The sequence below is a fragment of the Cebus imitator genome, unplaced genomic scaffold (assembly GCF_001604975.1).
Source record: "Cebus imitator isolate Cc_AM_T3 unplaced genomic scaffold, Cebus_imitator-1.0 Scaffold92, whole genome shotgun sequence".
In the NCBI taxonomy this organism is placed as follows: Eukaryota; Metazoa; Chordata; class Mammalia; order Primates; family Cebidae; genus Cebus; species Cebus imitator.
This window is the reverse complement of record NW_016107407.1, coordinates 8,613,448-8,634,307: the sequence shown is the minus strand read 5'-3', so window position 1 is coordinate 8,634,307 and position 20,860 is coordinate 8,613,448.

Below are 20,860 nucleotides of genomic sequence, written 5' to 3'. Positions count from 1 at the left end.
GCCACCATGCCCAGTTGATTTTTTGTATTTTTAATAGAGACAGGGTTTCACAATGTTGACCAGGATGGTCTCGATCTCTTGACCTCGTGATCCACCCGCCTCAGCCTCCCAAAGTGCTGGGATTACAGGTGTGAGCCACCGCGCCCGGCCATTTCTAAGTATACTGCCCAGTGGCATAATGTGCAGCCATCACCACCATCCATCTCTGGACCACTCATCTTGCAAAACGGAAACCTTGTATCTCTTAAACCACTCCCTATTCCTCCCTGCCCGCAGCCCCCATCTAACCATCATTCTCCTGTCTCTCTCTATGGTTCTGACTACACTGAATGAATACCTCAGACAAGTGGAATCATATGGTGGTTGTCTTTTTGTGATTGGCATATTTCACTTAGCATGATATCCTCAAGGTTCATCGTGTGTTAGCCTGTGTGAGAATTTCCTTCCTATTAAAGGCTGAATAATATTCTACTGTGTGTATATACCACATTTTGCATACCCCTCAAACATTGACAGACACTTGAGTTGCTTCCATATTTTAGTGGTTGTGATTAATCCTGTTGTAAACTTGAGCATACAAAACTCATGGCTCTTGAGCCCCTGTTGCCCATTCTTGACTTGAGGGTTTGGTCAGGGGAGGGTGGAGGAGATTCTTAGGTGCCTATTTTGCTGGTGCTATAAACGGGAAAGTTACATGACATAAGCCCTATTTTTTCTTAAAATTTTAATTATGTGGAATATGCATGTACAATAATAATTGGAGGGTGTGTAAACTTTAATAAAACTAAGAGAATCTCAGGCCAAAAACCTACTTAGTTACATCCTGATAATGTAGCCTAGGACAAGAACACAGGGAATTATGTTTATGTCATTTGTATCAATATATCTAGCCCTTTACATTCGATCATTTCAGGAGTAGCATTGTGCACTGTCAGGGCCACAGGCTCCATAGTCAGGCACCTGTGTTCACATCCTGGGTCGGCAACACCTTAGGTGTGTAACCTTGGACAAGTTAAATGGGGTAATTAGAGTATGTGCTCCTGAGAAGCTTAGGTAGTGCTGGTACTTTGTAAGAAGTCAATAAATGGTAAGTATTGTTTTCTAAACAATATTAATGTTATTAAAAATTATTAATATTATCATTATAATAAATATGATAATAATATTTTTAATTTTAAAAGATTATAATTTATAATAATATTGTAATGATTATAATATTATAATTTATAATGTTTGGAACAGTTGTGTTAGTTGTGGGAAGGCTTTCTGATCTTTACTTTCATACCGCGTCAGTGAAATGGACTTATCTAGAAAGAGTTTCTGAGGTTTTTGTGCTTTGCCCTGGCTGAGCTCTCTCCTCCCAGCACAATCCCTGGGAAAGCTGGGATGGGGTGGGACAGATGGCTTATGCTATGGCAGCCTCCTAGAATATGGACCATCTGCAATACTTCCTGAGCTTGAAGATTCAAGTTGTGAAGCATTCTGTATTTCCTTTCAGCAATGTGTAGTCTCAATTTGAGGTCATTAGACATATTTCCCTGTTTTGACTCTTTAGCATACATGTCTACCAAAGGAACAAAATACCTTGCCATGGCACCACTAAAACTCATAAAAGAAAGAGACTTCAGAACTTTAAATTTGATTTTAAAAATTAGATAGCTAGAAATAGTCTACTAGGCAAGGCAGTAGTTTTATTTTTCTTCCCAATGACAGTACATTGCACACAAATACATTGAAATAATTACAATTTTTAAAACTTTTCAGAGTGAAGCTCTGAAAGTGACAACATTCAGGCACTAACTTTGATAATGGGCAATTTAAACAACATATGGTAGCATTTACAAAATTGTGTAAGTCAATGATCAAAATTAATTCATTAGACATTTAGATTTCTGTCATGTACTTGCATAGGTGTTGCCTTATTCTGTGGGGCCAGTGGTTCTTTTGGTGACATACCATGTAGCAGCTGGAAAACATTACTATTTTCTGTACTTGTCAAAATATTTTGTAATTATTATCCTAATTATATGTATGTGTGTGTGTGCATGTATATATATGTATATATAAACATATATATATATATATATTATTAAATCACAGTAAAGAAAACATTCATAATAAAGTGAACTATTGTGTGAAATGAACTGGATTTTAAAACAAAAATAAATATGAGTCAGATCTTGAGCTGAGTAGCAATTTTACATTAAAAGCCATACAGAAACAAATGACAGCAATTTGATTTTGCTTTCTTGAATCGTCACACAACAGTTTTATATATTTTTAGTATATAAAAAGCAAAGGTTATATCTTAGACTTCATAGGTCACTTCTAAGAGCTGGTAATAATTTATCACTAACATAAACTAATTAACCAATAAAAGTATTCTGAAGTGTTCGATCTAATTATATTATTGCAGCTAAGTCAGTTGTAAGACCTCCATTTTTGGCAGTTGTGCTTAGTGTGAAAAATACTTTCAGGACTTAAAAATTGTTGTGAGTAACTGTTGACATTTTTTAACATCAGACCTAAAGAATTTTACAGATAGTAGGGAGCTGGGCAGTTATCTGGGCTACCTCCTTTATTTTACATAAAACTTTGGAGGTTTCAGAAAAGAGCTTAAACGGTTTATTCCTGGTGATTGGGATCTGTTATTCCTACTTTACTTCTCTATATTTTTCCCTCTTTATTTTTAGCAATGAAAGTTCTGCAACACTAGTGGCTTTGTTTTTGTCTATTTTTATGCCATGGCTAATAGAGTTTGCTTCTTGGTTTGCTAAATGTATTTTCTTTTGGCTATTCAGTAGAAATACTTGTCTTGAGTCTGTAACTTGTTGGTGGAAATAAACTTCAAACTCTGCAAAGTATTTTAAAGAGGTTTATTCTAAGCCAATATGAGTGACTGTGGCCCAGGGAATAGTCTTGATAGCTTCTGAGAAAGAATGACCTAGGCAATTGGGTTACAGTTTGGTTTTATACATTTTAGGGAGATGGGAATTGCAGGTAAAATGCTAAATTAATATATGGAGGGTAAACATTTGCTTGGCCTAAAGAGGTGGGATATCTTGAAGCTGGCAGTGAGATGAGGGGAGGGGTTAGGGAGGATTACAGGTCATAGGCAGATTCAGAGATTTTCCGGCTGGCAATTGGTTGAAAGAGTTAAGCTTTGTCTAAAGACTTGAAGTCAGTAGGAAAAAATGTTAGTTAAGATAAGGGGGCTTATGGAAACCAAAGTTCTTGTTATGTAGAAGAAGCCTCATAGGTAGCAGACTTCAGTGAGAATTTGGTAAATGTACTTTTTGTATCTTTAAAGGTATCAGATGTTTGGTTAATCTCCTAGATCCAGGAAAGGACTGGAAAGGGAAGCCTTCTCTGCACTAACTGAAATTCTCTACAGGTGTCAGTTTCCTCCACAAAGACAACTTTGTGGGGCAATTTCATCATATGTCAAATAAATATATTTAGGGTTAAAATATCTTGATTTCTCTCAGGATCTGCTAGGTGTCACACAGTCCTACACCAGAGTCAGGTTGGAACTTGGTAGCTTATTGCCACAAAGAGTCCATTTTTTCAGTCTTGTAATCTCTGTTTTAATTTTATTTAATTTTAAATTTATTTTAATTAAATTTTATTAATAAAAGTTATTACTTTTATTTGATTAATTTTATTTTACTTTTTTAAAATTTATTTTAATGCTAGTCAGTTGTGTCTAAACTCCAAAAGGCAGGAGGTATATGAGCCATGTCCAACCTTCTTTCTTGTCATAGCTGGGAATTCAGTTTTTCAGATCCCTTGGCCAAGAAGGGATCCATTTAGTCAGTTGGGGGGCTTAGAAAGTTATTTTTGCCTACAAACCTATTAAACTTTCAGTGGCTGTCAGAGAAACAGTCCTTATCCTGATGGCTATCTTCTTATAATGTTTACAGTACCACTGCCTGATTAATTTACTTAAAGTAATTAGAGCTCTCTCAGGTAAAGTGAAGAAAAATCTTTTTAAAATAAAATTACTTTAAATAATTGTACTAGTAACTGTATTAGTCAGTTATCACGTTGCTGTAATGAACTGCTCAAGACTGGGTAATTTATAAAGGAAAGAGTTTTAGGGACTCACCGTTCTGCATTGCTGGGAAGGCCTCAGGAAACTTACAATTACTGCAGAAGGCAGAGGAGAAACAGGTACCACCTTCTCAGGGTGGCAGGACTGAGTGAGTGCAAGCAGGGGAAATGCTAGAAGCTTACAAAACCATCAGCTCTTGTGAGACTCATTATCATGAGAGCAGTATGGGGAAACCACCCCCATGATCCAATTATCCCCACCTGGTCCTGCCATTGATGTGTGGTGATTATGGAGATCACAATTCAAGGTGAGATTTGAGTGGAGACACAGAGTCAAACCATATCCGTAATTTATTAAATATATACTGTGGACTCTTATTAAACAACTTAACTTATGGAAGATCTGGGGGATAGCTGGCCCTCAAGGACACTTGGAACCAAGCCTTGTTTGCCCACAAGATCTTCATGGTTTATCCATTTTTTTCTGCCTGGCTTGACTTCCTTCTTTTTGAAAACAGGTGAATTTTTCTCCAAATATCTGCGAATAGACCTGAGTTTGAATCGTAAGAGTTTCACAAGTCCAGTTCTAAAATTCTAGGAAAAAGACAGTGTTTGGCTTAGCATGGGCTACATGCCTGCTTATAGACCAGTCAGCTGGTGCAAGGAAATGAATTACTACAGCAACAACATCTTGGCTCGTGTGACCACTCTTGGAGGTCAGTCAGTTGTATCCAGGAAATGGGGTCATAGCAGCTTTCATCATAACCATGTGTGAGATTAGCCAAATTATTAAAAAAATTTATGTGCCTCCATTCCTTCATCTGTAAAATGGGATTGAATTTTTTCCCTGTCATAGAGTTCTTCGAGGATTATTTTGAGAACATGCAGCATTCTTTGTAATAGTGCAAACCTGGAACCTAGAGACAACTTAATATAGACATTCATTACCGTATTAGGCTGGTTTGTACATTGCTATAAAGAAATACCTGAGACTGGATAATTTATAAAGAAAAGAGGTTTAATTGGCTCATGATTCTACAGGCTGTACAGGAAGCATCTGGGAGGGCCTCAGGAAGCTTACAATCATGGTAGAAGGTGAAGAGGTGGCATCTCACATGGTGGTAACAGGAGAGAGACACAGAGAGAGAGAGAGAGAGAGAGAGGGGTGTCATGCTTTTAAACAGCCAGATCTTGCAAGAAATCACTCGTTGTTGCAGGAAAGCACCAAGACGATGATGCTAAGCCATTCATGAGAAATCCATCCCACCATGATCCAATCATCTCTTACCAGACCCCACCTCCAATTATGGGGATTACAATTCAACATGAGATTTGAATTGTAATCAAACCTCATGTTGAATTGTAATCCCCAGTATTGGAGGTGGGGTCTGGTAAGAGATGGAGGCAGGGACATACAGCCAGACCACATCAATTACCAAGGGACAAGTTAAAGCAGTTGGTGTACTCAAGCAGTTAACTGCTGTGCAGCCAAAATATACGTCCCCAACAGAAGGTGGGCTTCCTCCTACAACACATGTGACCATTTTCCCTGGTCACAGTTTGCAAAGGTGAGAGCAGAGCTCAACCTGGAATGTACAGCCTGAGACAGAAAGGGACCATGATCCCTGTGTCCTAATGGGAAAGGATTCTTCTTGAGTAGAAAGGTTAGGGCATACCTCAACCTGCTGTGTAGAGGCTGAGACAGAGAGACCATGCTACCTGTGTCCTAACGGGACAGCGTTCTTCTTGAGTTGAAAGTGGTTACTGAGTTTTGTTTTCTCCTATAGAGGAAAGATGAGCAAACACAGGGAGATAGGGACCTGGAAAAGAGAGGGTGCCGAAGTGGCCAGGTGGGGACACCGTGTGATGGTGGTGGGGGGATTTGTTGGTGAGCTACAACCTGTAGGCCAAATCCAGCCCACCACCTGATTTTGCATGGCTCAGAAGTAAAGAATGGTTTTTTACATAAAATGGTTGAGAAAGTTTTTAAAAAGAGTATTTTGTGACTTGTGAACATTATATGAAATTCAAATGTCAGTGTCTATAAATAAAACTTTATTGGAACATGCCAGACCCATGCACTTATGTATTGTCTAGGGCTGCTTTCCCCTGTGCAGAGTTGAGTAGTTTGACAGAGACCATATGGCTCCCAAAACCTATAATATTTACTATGTGATCCTTTACTGAAAAAGTTTGCTGGCCCCTACTTTATAGTATAATGCATGGATATTTGGAAGAGTAAAACAAATTTAACATTTGCTGAGCTCTCATTCTTGCCCAGCATGGCTATAAGTTCTTCTCATGTATGTAATATAATTCTGTGAACAATCCTATAAGGCAGACAGTATTATTATCTTCATTTCACAAATGAGAAAATTGAGACACCTTGGTAATTTTCTCAAAGTCAGGGGATTAGTGAGTAGAAAAGCTGGGATATGAATGTAGGCTGTCCAATTCCAGGGAAATAATCTAGTTTCATTTTCTGTCCTGTTATATGATGTAATTCCTGCCAGTTATCCCTGAAAAATGTCAGTATCACTATGCAACCCATCACTTACTTGATCAGTCTTGCTGTGGAGAAGAGGATTGGTTGGTGACTATACTTGGGGTGTGATGGGAAGGGACACAATGGGAGGGGACAGTAGCCTGGAGGGGTGACACCAATTCACTCCCAGGCTTTACACTGGATGTCATAGAATGGAGGAAATCCCTGCACACGCATGTGTGTGTGGGTGTATATACATAGAAAATGCCTAGAAAGTTTCACCCCAAACTGCAAATAGTATTTGCCCTTGAGGAGCGAAATGGATAATGCAGAATTGGGAGATGTCTACATTTTAATTCTATGCTGTTGGAAATTTTAAATGAGGTGGTAGTCTTTGTAATGCTATTTTCAGAAACTCATATAATCTGGTGAAAAGAACTCTGTGGCCTGTTTTTCCCTTTTGTGAGGTAAAGTGGCTTAACTCTCTTTTAAGTGTCTTAGGTATTGAGAAGAGGTAGATTATTTAATAATACATTTTCCCAAGATGGTGCCTAGAGAGAAAGAAGGTTATCCAGCTACCAAAAAAAAAATGCCCAGCTCCTCTGTTTAGAATGAATCCGACTTAATCAGGAGTGGAAAGCACCTTTCTTCTTTTCAGAGTTACACAAGGGCCCTGGGTTTCCCTTTGCCATAAAGATATTCAACCCCTTCAGAGGATGAAACCCTTCACAAACAGCTTATTATCTGTTCCACTTTCTGCTCTTAGAGCTGAAATAGGAAGTTTCTCCTCTAATGAAAAGATTAAGGAAACCAGCATTTCACTATTGAGATGGGGAAAGACATGCTGTCCTGGCATCTTCATGCCCTCAGAAGTATCATATCCATTTTCTCTTGTCTTCCCTGCAAGTGACTGAGGCAAAGAACAGCCCCAGGGGTTTGGCTACTGAAGGCTGTAAAGGGATGTCAGGGCCCATTCACACTCAGCCATCACTCATGCATGAGGGCAGCTCCCAGCCCTCAGCTCTGGACGCGTGGGGAGGGCTGATCTTCCTGAGCTCTGCTAGAAATCTACTTCGCACGTTGGGGGACTACCTCAAGCTGATTAAAAGAGCAGTGAGTGTTGCTTCCATTTTGGTATAGTGTTAAAAAATTGAGTACTTGAACGAGCTGGACATTTGAGTTCCACTTCTCTTGCAATGTTGAATAAAGACTCCTAATTTAGAAACACAGATTTAGGGGACAAATGATCACACAACTCACAACATAATAGCATACAATATTTTTTTCCCAGCAATCACAATTAAAATAAATTCAGTATAAAGTTGCTAATTTTTCTTTCTTAGAAAAAACTGTCAAGTTTATTCTTACATCATATTCTTTCTCTTTTGTAGGGAGGAATGTCCTTCTTCTTATGAAATTAATTTCATAAGAAACATGAAATTTGCAAGAGCTGCTCTGGTCCTAAGGAGTTGGCAGTGAACAAGACACAGAACATCTCTAAACATGTAGAGCAAATTCTTTTTTTTCTTCTCCAGAATAAGATGTAGCTTTATGATGACATAGTTTCAGAAAACTACAACCCATTAGGGGAGGAGGAGGAGGAGTCAAATACCTTCTCAAAATGATAGGGAAAAGGAAGATGTTAACACCTTGGTAATAAAGTCTGCAACCAGAGCACAGTCATTGGAATATTTTCTCACAATTTTTTGTTTTCAAAGGTTTACTTAATGAAATAGTTACTTGAACTCTCAAAAGAACAGACATTTTATGCAATGAAAAGCATACACACCAAGCCAAAATACAATAGCACTTGGGTATATAGTTCAGGGATCCTTCTAGTGCCAGATGGGGGAACCCAGGCCCTCAGTGAGGGGTTGGTGGGGCTGAGGCTGGAGGGAGGCTGCCCATGCTCCTAGCATATGACTTAGCTCAAAGCACAAGAGCAAATTCCAAAAGACAAAAAAAAAGGCAAATATATAATGCCATACCAATAGTAGTAAGTGCTATGAAGAGACATGAAGCAGAACTAGGAGCTCAAGCAGTGGGACTCAACCTGGGCCCAATGCTGTCAATACTCAAGAGCTTTAAAACATCCTGACACCTTGGTTCTACTTGGAGGGATTCTATTCCAGTTGGTTTGGAAAACAGCTTGGGAATGTGGATTTTTAAGCACTTTGGGTGATTCGAATGTATAGCCAGCACTGAGAACCACTAGGTTACAGAATACAAAACATGCTATTTTAGGTGGGAAGGCAGAGAATGCCTCTTTGAATGACTTACATGAAGAGAGGCATGAATGAAGAGAGAGAATGAGCCAAGAGCAAATCCGAAGTGCATTCAGCTAGGTGCACCACACAGACAAGTCCTGGAGTGAGTGGATGCTTGGCTTGCCTTGGAAAGAGGAGAGAGGTAAGTTTGGGTGGTGCAGAACAAGTGAGGGAAAGAATGACTTAGCATTAGATTGGAGAGGTAGACAAGAGCCAGGTCATTTGGAACCCTGTAAGGCATGGAAAAAACTCAGGTTTATTCTCATGTGATAAGAAACCATAGGGAGATTTTGAGCTGGGAGGTGAAATAATCTAATCTATATTTTGAAGGATTACTCTACATACTCAGATGTATGGAATATAGACCAAATATCAGGTGCGAGATACGCAGGGGATTGTAGGAGATGGGCCAGGGTGGTGGGGAAAATTATAAGAAAGATGTAAACCTTCTTGGAAGGCTGAGAGGTTTTGCAAAGCTTTGGGAGGTTTTGCAAAGCTTCAGAAAGGAATGAGCTGAAGGTGGCTGTCCTTATTCGGGGCAATTAGGTGAGGAGTAGGTACAAAGGAATATAAAATAATTTATCTAAATAGCTTGTTTACTCATGTTGTCCTAAGATCGACCTTTGATCATCTGCACACAGAACTTCTCTCTACTCGTGGGGGGAGGGGGGATTGGCAATGTTAATTACCCTCTAATGGTGTTTACTCGAGACTTTGTCATTTAATCTGTCCTATATAAATGTAGAGTGTCTCTGGCATATCGGGGCTCCCCAGCCAGACTCCAGTTTCTTTGGGGTCTGTAAGCTGTGTGGTCCCCTAGCCACACTCACATAGACAAAACAGCTGTGTCTGCATACTTCTGTCATCCATTGCTCAGGCAGAGTCTGCCAGTCAGATTTGGCAGGGGATCAGTTAGAAACCTTCTGCTCTAAACAGGCTAGAAAGAATGGCGGTTTAGACTAAAAGTATTAGCAGATCCAGGTGGTGGGAAGTGGTTGCATTGGAGCTAATTAAAGGAAGCAAAGCCAAAGGAATTTGCTTTTAAATGGGATGGTGGATTTGGGAGAAATAAAGGAGTAGGGCTGTCTCCTAAGACTTTGTCTTAAGGAAATGTTTCTGGGTAAATGGTGGGTGCCATTTATTAAGTTGAATGACATCAGAGAAAAGATTTGTGTTGGCAGGAGGGGATCAAGTATCTAGTTTTTGGATGTGTTGATGTTTGAGGTGAAATGATGTTGGGGTAGTAAACAGTAGATTTTTTGTTGTTATTTTAAATATCCTCAATTAACAAACAGTTGGTAAGGTTAGTCCCTTAATTTTAAAAGTTTTAGTATTCTGTAAATATTTTAAGAGAGTAAATTTGTGCTGTAGAGCATGATTAGGAAACGTATTCATGTTTATAGAAATCTCCTGGTAAAACTTGTCTAAAATATATTGGAGCATTTCCACCTTTAAGAAATTAATGATCTTTCTTTGACTAGACTGTTGAAGTCAAGTGTTTCTGGTTTTATTATTTCCCTGAAGTATCTCCATTACAGCAGAATCAAAACATTACTCTAATATTAGATTTGGGGGATTTACATAGAAATAAATTTATGAGAGTAGCTGGACCCAAATCCGTTTAGTTTCATGCCATTGTCTGACTATGACATTATGAGACATCTGTGTCCACTGCAAGGTCTCAGAAGATGAAAATCAAGAATGTATGTAAACTAGAAAAGAAACCCTTCTCTTTCAACATTTTAAGTGATACCAGAATATAATATGTTATAAATACTCAGAGATATTGTTAATATTTAGTAAAGTCATATCGAATTTCTGAGATTTCTCCTATTATTTGGCCAAAGGAACAATAAAATAATTGCCTATGATGTCAGCGGGCACATTGTGAATTTGAAAGTTTGTGAGCTGGGTTCCCCTGTGGCTCAGAATGTCTGCACAAATACCAGAATCCAAAGTGTGGATTACATCATCTTCTAAATGGCAGTGAAATGAAGACTTCTTCCATGTTTCTCTGGTGACAGAAGCAAGGAACTAATTACATTCTTTTTACAGAAAAAAAAAAAAAGCAAAAATTAAAATTTCCAAGGATCTTGATATCCTTCACTGAACCTAATTTCCTAATGTCAAATTATCTTGTTTACTGTCACTGGGTACACAGGTCTCTGTCTTGAAAATGTACTTGGCTAAATTGTAAAAGCAATAAAAACCACCACTTGGGGACAGAAACCACGTTTTGTAATTTCATTTTTTGCTAATTTATTTGAAATGAAATTGCAGCTCGGTATCATATGGACACCAGTGAGATTACAAGCATGTTTAAGTTGTGCCTATTTGAGTCAATATTTTGGGAAATTTCAAGGGTCTTTTCATAAACATAAATACTGTGTAAGTAGCTGTGCAATAGTGAAGTCCCTATGATGTTTTTTACTTCCATAATATGGTTTTTGACAGATTTCTTTTTCTGGATTTATGGCATGTGTTCCCAAAGCAGAGCTTGGTATATTTGTTGAGGAATGTTAGAAAAACACACAAAGCCTGCTTCATAGAGGCCTCCCAACAGTGCTTTCTCCTGGTCTGATAAAGCCACTGGTGATAGGATCTGAAAAAGACATTGGGAGTGGCAATTCCCAGGGATTCCTATTCTTCCTCTGCCTTAGTTATCAGTTTGCTGCTTTTTTTGTTGTTTGTTCGTTTTTGTTTTTGAGATGAAGTCTCGCTTTGTCACCCAGGCTGGAGTGCAGTGATGTGATCTTGACTCATTGTAACTTCCACCTCCCAGGTTCAAGCAGTTCTCCTGCCTCAGTCTCCAGAGCAGCTGAGACTACAGATGCCTGCCACTGCCCGGCTTAGTTTTGTATTTTTAGTAGAGACAGAGTTTCACCTTGTTGCCCAGGCCGGTCTCAGACTCCTGACCTCAAGTGATCTGCCTGTCTTGGTCTCGCACAGTGCTGGGATTACAAATGTGAGCCACCACACCTGGCCAGTTTGCTGCTTCTTTTTTGTGAACTTTTCACAATCATGAGAGAAGTTTAAAAACACGATATTCCTGACTCAAGCAGACAATGAAATCCTGCTGGCAAAAAGAAAAATGAGTCTTAGTGGAGTTACTTGAGTCATACACAGACACACAGATGTGCACACACACACATCTGATAAAAATGGCTAACATATGTTTAGCATTTACTTTGCACTCTGTATTTTTAGCACTTAATCCTAAAAATGGCTCAATGATGTAGACACTACTATTAGTTCCATTTTACAGATGAGGAAATGGGCCTTAGAGATTAGGTAACTTGTCCCAATCTACCCAGCCACTAAGTGCAGCAGATGGAAACTCTATCATGGTTCTGCAAACAGTCACATCTATAAAACCTCCAAGAGCAGTGCCAACATAGTCTCCCAGGCTTCTGGGTTCATGAGTCAACCCAGAAAGGTGTACAACACCAGCACCTTCTCTTCACCAACTTTAGGAGACCCACCACATTGCTAGATCTGTGGGTGGAGAATAATTAGTACCTGCTCTTAATGAACGGTATCCTAGAGGCTTGAGAGTTAAAGATATTTAAAGGTAGACTCAGCCAACTAACACCATTTACTTACCTGGCAAAATCTGGTTGATGGGAAAAAGGAAAGAACAATAATTGTCTAATAAAACTAACTTTGCTTTTACTGAAAATTAATTTGGAAAAGGATCGAACTTTTAGTATATAAAAACTAGATTTGAAAGGGATCTCTGGCATCAACAACAGATCAATTCTGGTTTCTTTTTGTTTTAAGTAAATTTTTGAACCTGAGTCTATGTTTTAACATTTTACATGTTGTGAAGTTTCATCATAGCAAAATATGGCTCGCTTTCAGGTCTTAAGCTTCTCCAGTAGGAAATGGCTTGTCTTGAAAGCATTTCTAGCTAAAAAGGCTTCAGCAAGTTCTGGCAACAGTTTGGATCATGAACAACCTTGTTCTTTCTCAAACTGTTCCACTCAAAAGTCATTTCTGCTTAGTCCTTGCCAAATGGCTGGGCTACTCTAAACGCTGCTGCCTCCCAGAATTCATCTCCAGTCAAATTTGCCTTGTCACCTCTCCTGATTAATCTCGGTTCTCTACACCTGAGAAGGGGACAGATCCAGAGGCTGGTAATACACTTAGGCAGTATTTTCCCTTTAGACTGCCAGCCTGAGGCAGGCCCAGGTGGGTGGTGATTCAAGTTGAAACTCACTTTGGCTCAGTCCAAACTTTTGGCTTTGATTTGTAGGAAAACGTTTTTGTAAAGTATGCCAGGGACATGTATTTTTGTTTTTTATATAACAATATGTGGGGAATTGTCATATAGGAGTAAGATTGCTTTGTGGTCCCTTGGCTGGGATGTTTCAAATGCTGTATTACAAGGGAAATCATGTAAAGTTTAGGAACATTACATCCAAGGTTTTGCTAATACATACTGTTCTTAAGAAGAATGGGATTTAAGCACTCCTTTTAAAGAATTTTGAAGCCATCCTAGGGTTTCACAAGAAGTAAATCCACTTGCTGCTGTTACTGTTGTTTTCTCTCAAGTCATGAAAGGACTGGAAAATGATGAATCACAAACCAAGAAGAATCTTCTCATTGTTGTCTTCATCATCTGCCATGAGACTATGTGACTATATAGTATCCTTAAAAATTATTGGCTGGGTGCAGTGGCTCATGCCTGTAATCCTAGCACTTTGGGAGGCCGAGGCAGGCAGGTGGATTGCCTGAGCTCAGGAGTTCGAGACCAGCCTGGGCAACACTGTGAAACCCCATCTCTAATAAAATACCAAAAAAATAAAAAAGATAGCCAAGCATGGCGGCATGTGCCTTTAATTCCAGCTACTCAGGAGGCTGAGACAGAAGAATAGCTTGAACCTGGGAGACAGAAGCTGCAGTGAGCTGAGATTGTACCCTTGCACTCCAGTCTGGGTGACAGAGTGAGACTCCACCTGAAAAAAAAAAATCTACCAAAGGAGATTCCATGAATTGCAAGGTTGATTTATATTTTATTTTATTTTATTTTATTTTATTTTTTGAGACAGGGCCTTGTTCTGTCACCCAGGCTGGAGTGCAATGGCATGATCATAGCTCACTGCATGCAGCCTTGACCTCCTGGGGTCAATCAATCCTTTCACCTCAGCCTTCTGGGAAGCTGAGATCACAGGTGCATGCCACTATGCCCAACTATTTGTATTTTTTGTAGAGACAAGGTTTTGCCATGTTGCTGAGGCTGGTCTGGTCTCAAACTCTTGGGCTCAAATAATCCTCCCACCTCGGCCTCCCAAAGTGCTGGCATTACAGGTATGAGCCACTACAGCTGGCTGATTTTTAGGTAAATTTTTACATGGAAAAATATGGGCCCAAACTGATGTAAGAATCACTTTATTTCTCTTTTCAACTCTTAAGACCAGTTTTTATCTATGGAATGAAGTGGACAGTTGTAAAAAAATTATTAAGCAAACCATCACAAAATTTTTTAAAACAGGAGTTATTAAAATGATTGCTTCAATTCTCTACATATTAATATAAAGCAGACATATCATTTATCATCCAATGACCTATAGTCCAGTTCTGTTTCTCTAGTTAATTTTTTTATGATTAATATTTTAAAGTCTATCTAAGACTTATAGGTCCTGAGAGTGTGCATGATAAGAATCTGCTTGAATTAAACTAAAATTTATTATAAAGCATGTATACAAGTTAAAATTTATTGTTAATAAGTTAAAATAATACTTTAGGTAGAATTATTTGGTGGGTATATGAATGTTCCCTGTAAAATTCTTCCCACATCCCTGTCTACATGAAAGTTTAAATAATAAAAAGTTGTGAGGAAAACCAGGCTAGATGTGACTGATGGGACCTCTCCAACTTTCCCATTAGACAATCCAAGAAGATATACAAAAGGACAAAAACTGGAAACAAAACTGGAAACTAAGGGGGAGAAACATCTGCAAAATTGAAGACAGTTCCCACAATTTCCACTATGCTATCATTGGAAGGGGGCAAAGGACATGTTCTGGGACTATATGTGCTGTGAATTATAAACGAGAGCAGCAAGAATAACAGGGATAAAGAAAGAAAAAGGCTTTGACTCACCTAGCCTGGCTACATAGAACAAGGAGCTCTCTTGACCTACAGCCTCAAAGAGGCATTCAGCCATCTTCTTGCTATATATGGCTCCCTTATAAGCCGGCCAAAGTCAAGCTCCTTCTCCATTGACCCAACCCTGGCCCCTCAGTAACTGCTCTTCTCTGTGTCTATTCCAATTCTAAAACTCCTGATATGGCTGGGTGCAGTGGTCATGCCTGTAATCCCAGTACTTAGGGAGGCTTAGGTGGGCAGATCACTTGAGGTCAGAAGTTCGAGACCAGCCTGGCCACATGTGAAACCCCATCTCTAATAAAAATAAAAAAATAGGCTGTATGTCATGGCACATGCCTATAATCTCAGCTACTTGGTAGGCTGAGGCAGGAGAATTGCTTGAACCCAGGAGGCAGAGGTTGCAGTGAGCTGAGATCACATTACTGCACTTTTAGCCTGGGCGATGGAGTGAGACTCTGTCTCAAAAAAAGAAAAGAAATTTCTTAATCATTATTGCTTCCAATTTTTCCCATGTTCCACTCTCTTGCTTTTCCTTCTGAAACTCTAATGACATGTACAATGTTAGGCCACTATTGTTATTGTCCCACAAGAACGCAGACTGTTTTTCTTTAACCTTCTTTCCCCCCTCACCTCTGTTTAGGTTAATTTGGATAATTTCAATTGACTTGTCTATAGGCTCACCAACTTCTTTTACTTCTGTTATGTCCAGTCTGCTAAGTCCACTGAATGATTCTCATGGCTGTTATTGTACTTATTATTTCTACATTTCAATTTTTTGAAGTCATTTCCAACTCCCTGTGGATATTGCCCACCTGTTTTATTCTGAGTGTCCATCTTTACCAACTAGATCCTTTGACTTATTTATTACAGTTATTTATTTATTTATTTATTTATTTATTTTTATAGAGATGGGGTTTCACCAACTTGGCCAGGCTGGTCTTGAACTCCTGACCTTGTGATCTACCCACCTTGGCCTCCCAAAGTGCTGGGATTACAGGTGTGAGCCAATGTGCCTGGCCTATTAAAATAATTTTAAAGTCCTTGTCTGATAATTTCAGTATCTGAACCATCTCTGGGTTTGCTTTTATAGACTATTTCTTTGTTTGACCATAGGCCACATTTCATTACTTTTTACATTGAAATTAAGAATTTCTAAACACATCATAAAATAAGTGAAAATATGGGGAAAGTATTGGAGAAGACATCTTCCACTGTATAACTGACAGAGGAATGGTATTCAGAACATTTAGAGAACATCTATTATGGAAAAAACAGAGAGAAGGGGGCAAAAGACTGAACAGGCACTTCACAAAAGGAGAAATCTAAATGATCACTAGGCACGAAAGGGGCTCATTAGTGATCTCATTAGTGATCAGAGAAATGCAAATTAAAATCACAGTGAGATAGTCTTACAATATCATCATACAGGTGACTTTTGAATTTCACTGTTTATTGGCTTGGAATACCTTTTAAATATCTAGACATTTGGTATGTGGAGCTTAGTTGTTGAAAATGGTAGTAGAGACTGACTATCCAAGATATTTCGGTAAATAATTTCTTATTGACAGAAAAGTTGCATGGTACCTTTCTTTAAACCATTTGATTGAAAAAATGTGAGACCTCACCATACCAAGAGTTGGCCAGAATGTGGCACTGCAAGAACCCACATGTACAATGGATAACAGTTTAAATTGGTACCACTGCTTTGGGAGATGGTTTAATACTATATGGGTAATGTTTAAGGTATGCCTACCCTATGGCTCAGAAGCTTTACTTCAAGGTATACCCTAGATACATGTACAAGCATGTTCACAGTAGTGTTGATAAAATTGCCCCAAACTGCAAACAATGCACATGGTTATTATCAGGAGAAATGACAAATTGTGGTATTTTTATAAAGTAGAATATAATACAGCAATGAATTTGGATGCATTAAAGTTGCACAAAATATGGATGCATCTTATTAAAATTTTTAGAAAACAAAGTACATATGGTAAAACTATATATTAAAAAACGCAGGAAATGATTCGTATAAGTTGCGATAGCAACTTGACCTTAAATGGGTAGATGGGTTGGGAGTAGGAAGGACTGCACTGGTCAGTTGCTGCAGTGCTAGAAAATGTCCATTATGTGACCTACATGATGGTTGCACCAGTTTATGTTTCTTCAACTAATTGTTAAACTATGCATGTACATTTTATATGTGAATAATATTTCACAATAAAAAATGTATGTTTGTATGTGATTGAGAGAGACTGATTTTTGGTTTGGCATGTGTGGTCCTGGTAAACTTGCTCACTGATGCAGGAATTACAAGTAACAATAAAGTTTTTACTACTTAAAGAAAAGGGATTGAAGATGAGAAACTCAACATTCAGTTACAAGAAGAGAAGTCAGGATGGTATAGTTCAGAGTAGACATGGATTGACATACAAAAGGGCTAGTGAGCTCAAGAACTACTTGTCTTTTCCGGTGACATCCTCGCCTTTCTTTATCTGTGCTGAATTTTCCTACATTCATAATGACTTCAAAATAATTTTAAAGTTTTCTCCTAAAGATAGAAGACACCAGAACAGAATATTTCCGTTTTCCCAGCTGAAGCCTCCCTTGTTATGGAGAAGTGAATGAATCACATCTGCTCACTCAGAGTTTTACTATGCCTTTGAAGTTACGAATTTTCAAAGTACAGTAGCAAAAAGGAATAACAGTATAATTTTGGGTTTTGTTTACAGAAGTTACAAGATATATATTCTGAATTCAGGGCCCATCCTCTGCTATATGAATACTTCATTCTTGGTTTTGTCCTTCACAGTTCTAGAGACAAGCTACAATTTTGTAGCTATATATGAATGTTTCTGTGCGATCGAGAGACTGATTTTTAAAAAGGTGTCTAAGTTTTAGTAATACTAAGAGTTGGTTGTCAAATTTTTAACTCCTCTAAGAATAAAAAATAAAAATAAAATTACCTCCCTACATACACACACTAAAACCCTCATTAAAGCTTCCTATAACTGGAACAAGGATGGCTCTACCTTCTCAGAAAGGGAAAAAAGATCCTTATGTTCTGTATGAACACAATTACAGTGAGTATTCAAATAAGAGGAAGTTGAGGGAACTGAAAGATCCTTTCAAGGAAGAATGAATAGCTAAGAGAGTTAACGGAGGAAATAAGAACATTCATTCAGGTCATGACATTGCTAATTTGGAACAGGCTGACTTCAAATGTTTAAAATAATAATCCTGAAGAAAAGCACATTAAATCACACTGATGTGATTTAAATTAGAGTAATAAGTGAAATTAGGCAACAACAAATAATGGCTAATTTTGAAAAATCTGTCCAGGATGATTAATTACATTATAAAAATGAGTTTTTAGGAAATGAATGATTTCCCATAGGCATTTCTGCAGGGCAGATACTTTTTGATTTGGAGAATACCAGCAGGCTAAGTCAAGGATTCCTGCACCTTTTCTAGAGTCTGCAGGTCAGGTTATAACAGGTCAGTATCTCCAGTTTTCTTTTGCATTCCTGCAACAGAGAAAAGGGAAGCAAATGCAGAGAACTGGAAGGAAAGGACCACAAACTATATTCTCGTGTACTCTAAGTGTAAAGAACTCTTAGGAGTTGGAAGGTGTATTAGTCAGTGTTCTCTAGAGGGAGAGAACTAATAGGATATATGTATGAAAGGGAGTTTATTCAGGAGATTTGACTCACATGATCGCACGGTAGAGTCCTATGATAGGCCATCTGCAAGTTGAAGAGCAAGGAGGCCAGTGGTGGATCAGTCTGAGTCCCAAAACCTCAAAAGTAGGGACACTAACAGTGCAGCCTTCAGTCTGTGGCCAAAGGCCCAAGAGTCCCTGGTAAACAACTGGTGTAGGTCCAAGAGTCCAAAAGCTGAAGAACTTGGAGTTGGTGTTTGAGGGCAGGAAGTATTCAGCATGGGAGAAAGATGAAGGCTGTAAGACTTATGAAGTCTGCTCTTCCATCTTCTCCTGCCTGCTTTATTCTAACCATGCTGACAGCTGATTGGATGGTGCCCACCAAGACTGAGGGTGGGTCTGCCTCTCCCAGTCCACTGACTCAAGTGTTAATTTCCTTTGGCAACACCCTCAAAGATACACTGAGGAACAATACTTTGTATCTTTCAATACAATCAAGTTGATACTCGGTATTTACCAACACAGAAGGCTTGGATCCCAGATCCCTTTTTATTTTTTTTTGAGACAGGGTCTTGTTCTATTGCCCAAGCTGGAGAGCAGTGGTATAATCATATAGCTCGTGGCAGCCTCAAACTCCAGGGTTCAAGCAGGATTTCTATCTCAGCCTCTTGAGTGGCTGGAACCAGGCTCACCTAATTAATTTTTTTTTTTTTTTTATAAAGACAGGATCTTCCTACGTTGCTCAGGCTGGCCTTGAACTCCTGGGCTCAAGTGACCCTCCCACCTCAGCCTCCCAAAAAGTTGGGATTACAGGTATGAACCACCGCATCTGGCTCTCTAGACACTTATTAGTTGTAGGATTTAAAGTAAGACATTTAACCTTTATAGGGTTTTTTTTTCTTTTAATCTGTAAACTAGGGATAAAGATATTTATTTTATTTACATCGTTGGGTTGTTGGAAAGATCAAATAAGTTATGTGTTGGGCTGAGTGCGTTGGCTCAAGCCTGTAATCGCAGCAATTTGGGAGGCCAAGGCAGGCGGATCACCTGAGGTCAAGAGTTTGAGACCAGCCTGGTCAACATGGTAAAACCTTGTCTCTATGAAAAATACAAAAATCAGCTGTATGTGGTGGTGCATCCCTGTAGTCCCAGCTACTAGGGAGGCTGAGGCAGGAGAATTGCTTGAACCCAGGAAGCAGAGGTTGCCCTGAGCCTAGATCATGCCACTACACTTATGCCTGGGCCACGGAGTGAGACTTTTTCTCCAAAAAAAAATAAATAAATAAACACACACACACACACCCACACACACAACCACACACACAAACAAAAAAAAAATTCCAAAAGTAATGTGTTGTGAAAATACAAAGTAAATTATAGAATAATTATCACCGCATTCTAGAGCAACTCTGCTGCTTGTTACACACAGCTTTCCCAGCATCCTTTGCCCTTGACCCAGCTCTGACTTTGTTGTAGGACCTCTGGGTTCTATCATGGAGCCAGGGATAAGACCGCAGCAGGAGTAGCATGGACGGTGGGAGATGAAGAAGCTGAACAGCACAATACCAATAGCTTCATTGCCCCAGGTTACTAGCTCCACTTTCTGTTAGATTCATAGCCGGGAAGAACATTTACTTAGCAATAACAGAAATGATTCCGAACAATCTTCTCGCTAGCTTTGAATCATCTCATTCTGATTTCTAAAATTAAGATTCAGGATTGCTGTGAAGGCAGGTTCTTATTCTGAAGCAATTACCTTCTCTACCGGAAAGAGCTCCATCCACATTGTTGAATCATAAAATGAGCTCAGTACTGTGGAATTTGATTTACTGCTTAAGACAGGCAGGACTGTACAGGTTTTAAACGTGGTAACACTGTACAAAATATAATGCACCTTTTAATGGGGTGTGGAGGAGAGTTCTAGTGAGAGAGTTCTCTCGACTTTCCTGGGGCAGTACACAAGCTTTGCATTGATATTACTAGCTCATGGTTGGTATTCCTGAACATCTAAGAACAGGGTCACCTTAGAAGTGAATTTTCTCATTCTTTTTGAGGGTTCACAGGCTAAGGAGGGGACCTTTAAGGTTAAGAGATGTTGATGTGTGTGTAGGCACTCAACAATATTGATATCAAGACTAACCGGATTATCTTGCCTTGCCACCAAAACTGTTTCTCAACAGTGGGGCCATTCACATTTTGAACTGGATAATTCTTTGTTGTGGGAGCCTGTCCTGTGTATTGTAGGATATTTAACAGCGTCTCTGTCCTGTCCTTATTAGAGGA